This window comes from Dermacentor albipictus, chromosome 1 (genome assembly GCF_038994185.2).
Source record: "Dermacentor albipictus isolate Rhodes 1998 colony chromosome 1, USDA_Dalb.pri_finalv2, whole genome shotgun sequence".
Taxonomy (NCBI): Eukaryota; Metazoa; Arthropoda; class Arachnida; order Ixodida; family Ixodidae; genus Dermacentor; species Dermacentor albipictus.
The window spans coordinates 277,929,196-277,939,805 of record NC_091821.1 but is presented as its reverse complement, the minus strand read 5'-3'; the positions used below and the strand labels follow the sequence as shown (position 1 = coordinate 277,939,805).

General features: G+C 50.3%; 1 long non-coding RNA gene across 4 annotated transcripts; it reads right to left on the bottom strand.

Annotated features, from left to right (window-relative positions):
• Window positions 1–1,445: 1,445 nt before the first annotated feature.
• LOC139054400 (uncharacterized) lies at window positions 1,446–10,269 on the bottom strand. 4 transcript variants are annotated; one of them, XR_011511183.1, is made up of 4 exons: window positions 9,816–10,269; window positions 8,996–9,439; window positions 8,569–8,857; window positions 1,446–1,577 (listed from the first exon to the last, which is right to left on the bottom strand). It is a non-coding gene; the product is annotated as an uncharacterized lncRNA (long non-coding RNA). The 4 variants fall into 4 exon arrangements; XR_011511181.1 differs by having other exon boundaries at window positions 8,569–8,864; window positions 9,816–10,267; XR_011511182.1 differs by having other exon boundaries at window positions 8,569–9,340.
• Window positions 10,270–10,610: the final 341 nt, after the last annotated feature.

The following is a 10,610-nucleotide window of genomic DNA, read 5'->3' as shown; positions in this document are numbered from 1 at the left end:
TCTGCTGAAAAGTAGGAACCAAAGGAAAAGACAAGTCGTGGAAGCATACAACCTCAAGGTGGACCCACAGGGCTCATGTGTCAGCCCGCCGTCTATTTCACTCAGCAATAAAGAGATTAGCATAATCACTGACAATAGAGGGTGTAGGTAGACCGGGAAGAGGACTCCTGTGCATGCGTGTAGGCTTTATGTACGCTTCACTTGCAGAAAAATAAACCAGTTCATAGTTTGCGCTCAGGTGTCATGTGTTGTTTTCTCGCTCAAATCCTGACCCTTCATCGCTCTGCGCAACAGTGTTAAGTTTTCAGGTTGTTCACTATGTGATGTAGGAAGGGTTATATTGATGGGAAATCCCAATATTCTCGGGCATATCGCGAAAAATATGGCCCAAGTCAAGTGTCATTTTAGGCTTCACTGTCCCCTTATATAGGGCAAATAGTAATAGTTTGAATTCTATGGACGCTGGTTGCTTTTTCTGACTTAACCTAGGCAGTGCTCAGCTCTCAGTTGAAAGGAACAGGTAAACAGGAGGACTTGCCACATAAGCAGAAGGTAGCACTCCAGACTTAAGCTTAATATACTGCGTGCTTCCACAGCCCTAGGGGGCTAGTCTGTAAGTGTTGACTAAGTGGACTGTCCATTCCAGTACACGCTGAATGAATAGAGCACGAGAGCCCATGGTGATGATTGCCACTTGCTCTACCAGCTTATAGCTCTACCTAATCAGTGTGTGCTGAAACAGTCCACTTAGTGGATCCTTACAGAATCCTTCCCTAGACTGATGTTCATGTTGGTAGGTTGCAAGTATTGCACTTTCTTTCCTTTGATGTGGGCAGTTCCCACATATGGATGCAATTTAACATATTGTATTCATATTGCCTTTGGTCTATACATATCTAATTCATGCTTATAACCAGGCCTACAAGCTCTTGTCCTGCATATTTATATAGCCTTCTCATTGGAGAATGGAGTCATTTTCCATTATACCCTCAAGCACTTGAAGTAGACACTGCAATAACCCCAAGGGAGGGGGGACAGTAACGCAAAAACCTTACTGGGCTTGTGGTGCTGCTGAAGGATGCACACATACCATTTATGCTAAAATTCCCAGCAGACATTCCAAAGTTTGTACGAGTTCGACTTTAGCTGGCTAAACTGAATGATTCATATTGAAGGCAAATCTTGCAACATTTGGTCAAACTGAATGAAACTGGACAGCACAATTAGCTGTGTTCATCTACCATTTATACGACTGCTGCCCCGAGCATTTTGCCTATTACTTTGCTTTTCGTTTCTGTACTATTAAGTTCAAGTACACATGTACTTTATCACTGTACAAGTATAATGGCTTCAAGGCTTTTCCTGGGCATTCAACAGTCACTATTTATTCCTATAAACCTTCCTGCATGTGAAGGCAAAAGAAACTTATTAATTCATGCTGGAAGTATAAAAAGACAGGTATTTGCACAGAAAATGTTTATTTTGAGCACCGAGGTTCTTGCTGATGTAGATATGGTGCTGGCTCCCTCCTTGCCCGAAGCATGTGCTTGCTGTACACAGCACCAGATGATGGCTTCCTAGGTCAAAAGATCAAAGTGAAATAGGAGGCATTTTGTTTTAGCCCCGGAAATAAAAAGCAGGATTGAGACATTAACATGTATAAAAAATACTTGCCTAAAGAAAAATTAATACACAAGCAAATTCACTAAAGAGGTTCACTTTCAAGAGCGAAAGTATGGTTACGATGAAAATTACAAGGAAGCTTCACTGCTCATTCAGGTTTCGGTTCAGTAGTTGTTGAGCCACGAGGGTTAGCATGCTACATCTTGCATATTATGTTTTGTAGAACAATATTGCACTTTGAACAATGTAGTGCCTATTTAAATGAACTGACAAGGAACGCTGAAACTCCAGGCTAGTTTGGTCTGCACAAGATATGATACAGACACTGTACTGCATTCATTTAGTGTTTTTGTCACTGATCTCGTGCACAAAGGTCATTCACACCTATCCTACATGAAATGCAGTTACTTCTTTGAAGCTTCATCTAGTCCTTCAATTTGCTGCATGCTTATGTCTAAGGGAGTTCGTTTGGTTCCTGTTAATGTAGTACATCTAAGCAACTGTTATAAAATGCCCATAGTGTTCCCTTGCATGTACAAAACATTTTTGGCCCTTTCAATGCACAATACTCATTACATTTGACACTTGGGACTCGTGCAAGGCACCATTTAGTATTATATGCTTGTCCACATCTGATAATACTTTCATAGCTGGGTCATTCCCATGCCAAATGCCTTGGTTATTACTGTGACCATCTCACACTTTTCCTTTAGGATCTTCTTGTCCACTTTTAAGGAAGCACCCCACGACACAATGTCTCCATCCTAGTGGTGCTATGGAGTTAACTTATGTGCTAGTTGTAGCAGATGACGTCAACTGAAGGCCACTGAAGATAAAACTCTCTGCGACAATTCCTTTTACACAAAAAATGCAAACAATACAGAATAGTCAAAATGTAGTTATCTGGCAAGACTGGCTGCATCCATCATCTTTGTTTGGCGCAATTCTGAGGTGGCTCCATGTTACAAGACGCTTGGCAATTATTGCCATGTGACTGTTTGGGACTCTATAAAACACAAGAATTGCCTTACTCCGGCCTTTCTCTTTGTGCAGCGGCCAAGGTTATTATTCGTCCAATTGCACCGTGTCCTGTTCGTGTGTCCATAGACTAAATTCTTCACCACATTGTTTTTGCGGTATTTCGTGAGTGACCCATGAACTCATCTTGGGGTGGGACTTCTTATCTTTGGCGTTTGCTTCTATCTCTTGTCGTCAGCGCCTCACACAACTGGATGATGCCACTGGCAATTCTCTTCCTAACCACAAAGAATGCATTCGTCTTGTCACCTCTTCCGATTACGTTCTTTGGCCAACTAGAGAAAAGATTATAGGTGTCAACTCCTGTAACATTGTGGATGGCGGCGTATTCATTCTACCCTATGACCATACCCTATCTCGAGCAATTCTGATTACCCCTGGCCTTATTCGCTTCTCTGAGGGGTCTGCATTGCTTACTGCAATAAACCAAATCGAACCCCAACTGTTGCCTCGTGGATCAACTGTCACTTGAGCTGTTGACACTCATGTCGTTGCAATTGTCACGAAGACAGCTCAGTGTGTTCTTGCGTCTGTTACCGTGCGCTGAACAAAATCGTGCGCAAAGATGTTCACCCCGTGTCACGGATGGATGATGCACTAGATTCACTCCACGGTGCTGAGTATTTTTCTAGCCTTGACTTTAGACCAGGCTACTGGCAAATACCGATGTCCAAATCCGACAAAGCAAAAACAACATTTGCTACCCCTGATGGGCTCTACGAGTTCAGTGCGATGCCTTTTGGACTCTGCAATGTGCCTGCCACATTCGAACGCATGATCGATAAGTCTTGTGTGGCTTGAAATGGAAAACCTGTCTGTGCTATCTCGACGACATTGTGTTTTCAACCATGTTCTCACAACATTTGCAACATCTTGATGAAGTCCTTGCCTGTCTTGCAAATGCTGGTTTGCAGCTCAACACACGCACACACGCACGCGCACGCGCGCGCGCACACACACACACACACACACACACACACACACACACACACACACACAAATGCAGTTTGGCCAGCAAGGCCATCAAAGTTCTGGGGCACATAGTCTGCAAAGAAGGTATTCGTCCGGACCCCGAGAAGCTTACTGCCATCCTCGAATTTTGTGTCCACTGCGTCAAAAAGACATGCACAGTTTTCTTGGACTTGCTTCTTCCGGCACTTCATATGCAACTTCGCTACACTTACGTCCCCGCTCCATCAACTCCTCCCCAGTAATGCACCCTTTGTTTCGTCCGACGAATGTGAACATGCTTTCCTGCTTTTGCAACATGCCCTGACGTCAGACCCAGTACTGCGCCACTTTGATCCAACCGCGCCCACCATCTTTCACACCGACGCTAGCAGTCAGTCTCGGTGCCATTCTACTACAATGCGACAACACATTCCGCGAACGAGTAATTGCTTAGGCTAGTCGTGCACTAACCAGTGCAGAAAATTACTACACCATAACCAAGCAGGAGTGCTTTGCTGTTGGGCTGTGCAAAAATTTCACCCATGTCTTCATGGCCGCCATTTCACAGTCGTTACCGACCATAACACACTGTGCTGGCTTTCATCGCTAAATAATTTATCAGGTCACCTGGGTTGCTGTGTGCTTCACCTACAGGAGTACGATTTCAATGTCACCTACAGGGCTGCAAAGAAGCATCAAGACACCAATGCTCTCTCTTGCTACCCTCTGCCGAATCATGACGATTCACCATAACCTCTCCGTGATTGTGTACGTCCTGAGTCCTCTTCATCGGCTTTACCCATTGTAGCCCTCGAATGGCTAAGACACAACAGCCCATCTGTCCTTGTGTCCCACTAACGCATCGACCCACACTGCTGAACTATTCTCCAACGCATGGAAGATTCTTCGTCACCTCCAAACGCCTGACTTCGTCGACAACTTAATCAATTCAAGCTGCACAATGGGGTTTTACATCGCAACATTTATCACATCGATGGCAACAAATGGGTCCCGGTCATACCATGTTCTCTGCAATGTGAGGTGCTTGAAGCCTTTCACGATCATGCGACGACTGGTCCTCTAGGCTACCACAAGACTTGCAACAGAATATGAAGTTGCTGCTCCTGGCCTGGCCCATCTTCAGCCGTTGCAAAGTATGTTGCACCCTGCGTTCATTGTCAAAGCAAACCCAACAGCTCCTTCTGGCTCTTTACAACCTCTGCCTTGTCCCGCTTCGCCTTTTGAAGTAGTTGGAATAGACTTGTACGGTCCTCTTCCCATGACCTCACATGGAAATCGTTGGATTGCAACGGCCATAGACCATCCAACACGCTATGCGGAGACAGCATCTCTACCATCCTGGACTGCTGCTGAAGTCGCCGATTTCTTTCTACACAACATTATCTTACACCGCAGCGCTCTGCGCGTTCTCCTCAGTGACTGCAGCAGTCTTCCTCTCTTCTATCCTTACCGAAGTTCTGTGCACCTCTAACACAATTCGCAAGACGACTTCCAGTTACCATCCGCAGACCAACAGCTTGATGATTGCGATGTACAGTCACGTGCAATATGAATTGCAACACCGGTACCTGTGGTCGAAGGGGTTCCAAGGCTGTGCGGCTGTGCAGACACATGGTAAGTTCCAGACCGAAACACAGCTTCAATTAGTGGTGTCTATTAAACTGCTATTTCGAATGTCAGAGCTGCTGCGCAGCCGTGGAGCCCCTTCAACAACGAACAAGAGTGTTGCAAGTCATATTGCATGCGAGTGTACATCTACCCTGGCCACACGAACGGGGATGCAATCCTGTCGTTCATGACATTCGCCTATAACATGGCTACGCAACGTACCACTGGATTTAACGTTTTTTCTTCATCTATGGCTGTTCACCAAGTTTCATTCTTGATGTATCATTCCTTTCGACTCCTGTACCCCCATCAGTTCCTTTCTTGGAACAGTTTGTGTCTTGCCTCGCAGAGTGCAGACGCCTCGCCCCGCTTAACACAGACGTCTCCCAGGACGCTCGCAAGTTTCGTTACGACTCGACCCACTGTGCTGTAACTTTTTCTCCTGGTGACAAAGTTCTTTGGACTCCTGTGTGCGTTCCTGGCTTATGCAAAAAATTTTGCAACACTTCTTGCTTATGCAACACTTCTTGAATGCCCACACCACCATATCGTCGGGCAGCGAGCACAACCTGCGACACCCATGTGGCCACAGTGACGAGAGGCGGCCTGCGCAGCTGGCCGGTTGGGGTCATCAGGTTGTCGCCGGCCATCCACTGATTATATTGTTCACGGACACGGTCTTTAACAGGCTTGTTGAGCACGACGTCCAGTGGCTGAAGTGTTGACGTCATGCCTCCCGGAATGACGGCGAGTTCCGTCCTCCCGTCGCGGAGTGCCAGCTTCAATCCTGCGGTCAAGTGCCCGCGAAAGGCATCCAAGACGAGCATGCTCGGAAACCGCAAGAGTGCCCCTGGTTGCCGATTCCAGACGGTCTTAATCCAATTGAGCATGAGGGCCTCGTCCATATAGCCCTTTTCATTCACGCGAACGACATCCCGTGGGAAAGCCTCTTTCGGCAGCGTCTTCCTCTTGAATATTATGTATGGGGGCAGCTTTCTGCCATCTGCAGTACACGCGAGCATCACCGTGAATGCTCGTTCCCCGTAGAAAGAAGCTCGACTTCTTTTGTGCCGCGTTCGCACACTGTGGTGAGCGACGGCATGTCGAACCACACCGGCATTTCATCAGCGTTGCCGATCTGTACCAACATGTAGCCATGCTGCTGCCGGAGACAGATAACATAGCGCTGGAATTCGACCAACTTGTCCTCGTATGCCTCTGGCTGCTTCTGCCAGATTGATTTGCGCTGTCGAAGTGCGAATCCCTTGCGTTGCATGAAGCGACGAACCCAATAAATGGAGCCCTTGAATTGTTCCTTGGGCAGTCCGGATTCTCGGGCGATCTCAATAGCTTTGATGCAGATGAGTTCTGCTGTGACTGGCAAAGATCTGGCACGATGCTCGCGGACAAAATCCGCCACCCTGTCTTTGAGCTCCGGGTGCACTGCGCCATAGAATAAAGAACTTCGTCAGAATAAAGAACCGCGCAGCGCCTGCGAGTTGGGCCGCGTCGGTCACCAAGGGGGCGATAATGTGGATGCCGAAAGGTCTGCGCTCCTACATGCTGCCAGACTATTCATGCTGTGCCAAGGGCCGGTATGTAAGTCAAGGGGTGAACTTTTAGTAATATTTTTGGGAAAAAACCTCAACCTATATTCCGCACTATACGGTACTCGCACTGCTGGAGACATATGCCGTGGCCGAGAACCTACGGCTTCCCGACTACACGGGTGCCACCACCTGTGCCACATGCAGTTGCACTGCGGCACCCTGCCTAGATGGAGTCCATAAGCCAGGAAAGCCACGCACGGCAATCTATGTCCGCAGCACCCTGGCGCGTGCTGTTCTACCTGTTGCTGACATCGCCGGTGGCCCCTTGGAGTCATGCGCCGTTGTGGTACGCCTTGGCAGCCAGGACACGGCTGTGGCGAGCATCTGCATCCGTCCAGGAAAGCCGTGGGATCCCTCCAGCCTCATCCAGCTGGCTGTTCGCCTTGGTGGGCATGCAGTCCTGTGCAGTGACTTCAACGCACACCACACGGATTGGGGAAGCCGCAGCTGCACCCGCTGAGGCAAAGGCCTCACAGATGCCATCAGCTGAGCTGGCCTGCTGACCTTGGAACACCAGGGAGCCCACCTACGTCTACCGCAGAGCTCGCACAGCCATTGACCTCTCCCTCAACACTGAGCAGTGCTCCTACTCCTGGGCCACAAGTTCGGACAAATGGGGGTCTGACCACTTCCCTATTGTGATCAGCCCCAGGTCTGGGAGAAGGCCTAGGTCAAGAACTTACGTCACAGACTGGTCCCTGTTCCGGAAGCACTGCAGCAAGTTGGAAGATGGCCGTGACTTCCTGAGCTCCATCGTGGATTGTGCTCAGGCTGCCACCGTTCAGTGCTCTACCCAACCAGATACCCCCGCTCCGGACCTCCACCTGCTCAACATTCGTGCCTCCAGGCGCCGTATGGAGCGTGGAGCAATCCGGACGGGCAAGGCAGAGCATTGGACCGAGTACAGACGTGCAGATGCCCGCTGCAGACGCCAAGCCCGGCGCAGGAGGAGCCTCTGCCATCGAGGGCAGGTCCAGGGGACCCCTGGCTTGGAGACTGCTCAAATCCCTCACCAGCAGGAGAGGAAGCCTACAACCTGTCCTCGCCGTGGCCATCACGCTGAGCATCAGCGAAGAGGCCCTTGCGGAGCTCCTCGCCAACCAGTTTGCGCTGGCTGAACCACGCACTGCAGCCATCCTGAAGGTAGGGCAGCCTTCCGTCAGCCTGCCTAGCTGCCTGCACAACCACCACACAGGGTCTTCGCTTCTGTAAATGGCCTGTCATCCAGTCTTGGGAGCCTGGCCTCACAGTTCACTGGCCCAGAAAGCAGTCCGAGCGCTTTTTCACTACCTGAGGGCAACAGACTTGAGTGCCCGACTATAGACATCCTACACTTAAGTTCTCTCTCTTCCTCTTTCACTCCCCATTCCCCTCCCCACGTGTAGGGTAGCAAACTAGACTCAGCCTGGTTAACCTCCCTGCCTTTCCGTCTTCCCTTCTCTCTCACCACCCAGGGTGGCCATCGAGCCAGGTTATGGCTATCTACCAGGACCCGCTGACGCTGCACGAGCTCCAAGCATCGCAGTGCACCAGGAGCCCAGTGCACCAGGGACCCAAATGCTTCGCAACCTGGCCGCCAGCGAGCAGCTGCACCTGCTTGACTGCTTAAACATCTGGCAGTCAGGGCAGGTGCCGGAGTCATGGCGCACAGCCTACGTGGCCCCCATCCTGAAGGCCGGCTGAAAAACGTGAGCTCCTATCGGCCAGTCTCACTCACCTCTGCTGCTTGCAAGCTGATGGAGGCCATTGCTTTCTGGCCGATGAGCAGATAGGCTTCCGGCGGAGCTGATGCAGTGCGGACTCCATCGTGGACGTGGTCTCCACGCTGGAAGAGGCCAAGGCCTGCGGTGAGGCCGTGCTCCTGGTGCTTATCGGCATGAAGGGGGCCTTTGACGGCCTGCCCTATCCAGTCGTTCAGCAGGCCCTGGACCTATTTGGTAGAGGGCGTCCCGCAAGGATCAGTGGTGAGCCCTTTCCTGTTCAACCTGGCCCGACTGCCTGCTGTCCTGCAGACTGACCCCCACAACCACGTGAATACCTCCATCAACGCGGACCACATCGCCCTATGTGTGCGAAATCCACCACACAGCCACAGCAGTGCGCGCTCGGCTCTGCAAAGAGCCCTCGACACCGCCGCTGCTTACCTGAGCTGCATTGGCCTTGCCATCTCGGCAAGGAAGACGGAGGCCATGCTGCTCCACCCAAGAGCAACCGCCCGCTGCACAGCTGCAACTGGAAGGCGACCTTGAAGCCCGGCAGTGACGTACCCGGGACTACACGTTCATCACCGGCTGACCTGGCTGCCTGCTGTCAAGACCCTGCATGTCCAGGTCCTCCGGGTCCACAAGGCAGTCTCCCAGCTTGTTGCCCGAGGACAGAGCTGCACCACTAGGTGGGCTCTGCGGCTGTACCATGTAGTAGCCACCTCACGCCTGCGGTACGTCCTCCCACTCGTGGCACTACCACGTGCCCGTCTCAAGAAGCTGGAGCTGCAGCATAGGGCCGAGATTAGGTTCTGCCTGGGCGCTCCCTGCAGCTCTGAAATCGCTGCAACCTTGGCCGAGGCAGGAGCATGGTCCCCATCACTCCTGTCACAGCCCACATTCGACAATCAGCCACAGCTGTGCACATCGCTGAATGACACTGCGTTCAGGAATATCGGTCACATACCGACCGCACACATAACCCCCATCACACCTGCACTGAGCATTACGCTGCGGAGAAAGCTTATCAGTGAATGGCTACTGACAGCGCAGCGAAATTTTGGTTCTAAAGCAATTTTTCCCGACCGTGCAATGAGGCCGCAATGCGAGACCGCAACGAGGCCGCAATTTGGTGACTTTATTCACTACCGCCCTTAGCCGGCAGATCTGAACCGTGCATCAGGAATGTGCATTTCCATTGGGGAACAATAGAAACTCTTATTTAGGCTAAACAAGCGCGCGTACGTACGTACGTACTTACATGCCGCACTCGGGACATCTGCCATTCAAATATTCTGCCATGTAGCAGCACCGTAACCAAGTAATGTTACTGTTACGTGCTTCTGACAAAGACTCTAAATAACTCTGAAGGAGCGCAGTTCCGTGTAATATACGTTCTCTGCATTAGGACACTGTAGCACTGGCTGGCCGGTGTGGCGGTCCCTGCAATGCATCACAAAAGCTCGTGAGGAACCTGGCTATAAAGTATCATCACAGAACACCTATATATGGCATCATGCAGTCGAAAGATTAGCTACGCGTAGTAGATGCACATCAAACGCAAAGACGAAGTATACTTACGAGAAGCAAAAGCCCGAAAAATAAGCGATCCACCGCTTCGTGCACTCCGAACCTGCCATATGCCATATTATGCCGCCAAAAAGGCCGGATGTGACATCACGGACGTGAAAAAAACAAAGACCTAATGTGACGTCCCGGACGTGACGTTTGGGTGAACCTAACGCTTGCGCTGCGTTCACCGGGTGAACGCAGACACTTTCCACCTTGAAGACGCGCTTGGCAAGTACCGTTCCGTCTGTCACAATGATTCATTTTCTACTAGAACAGCACGTGAAGAGTTGTTTTAGCTTCATTATTACGCGAAAACATGTTTTGTTTAACTATGAGAACTTGTTATTGTGTGTACGCACGGAGGAAGGAAACTAAGGAGAGGCCCTGACGTCATTCTTTGTGAAGCAAAAGTGAAGCCGGAAGTTGGCGTTGCTCATCGCGATGTTCCGCCTTTTGTGCCACCCTCCTCTCTTGTTTACATCTT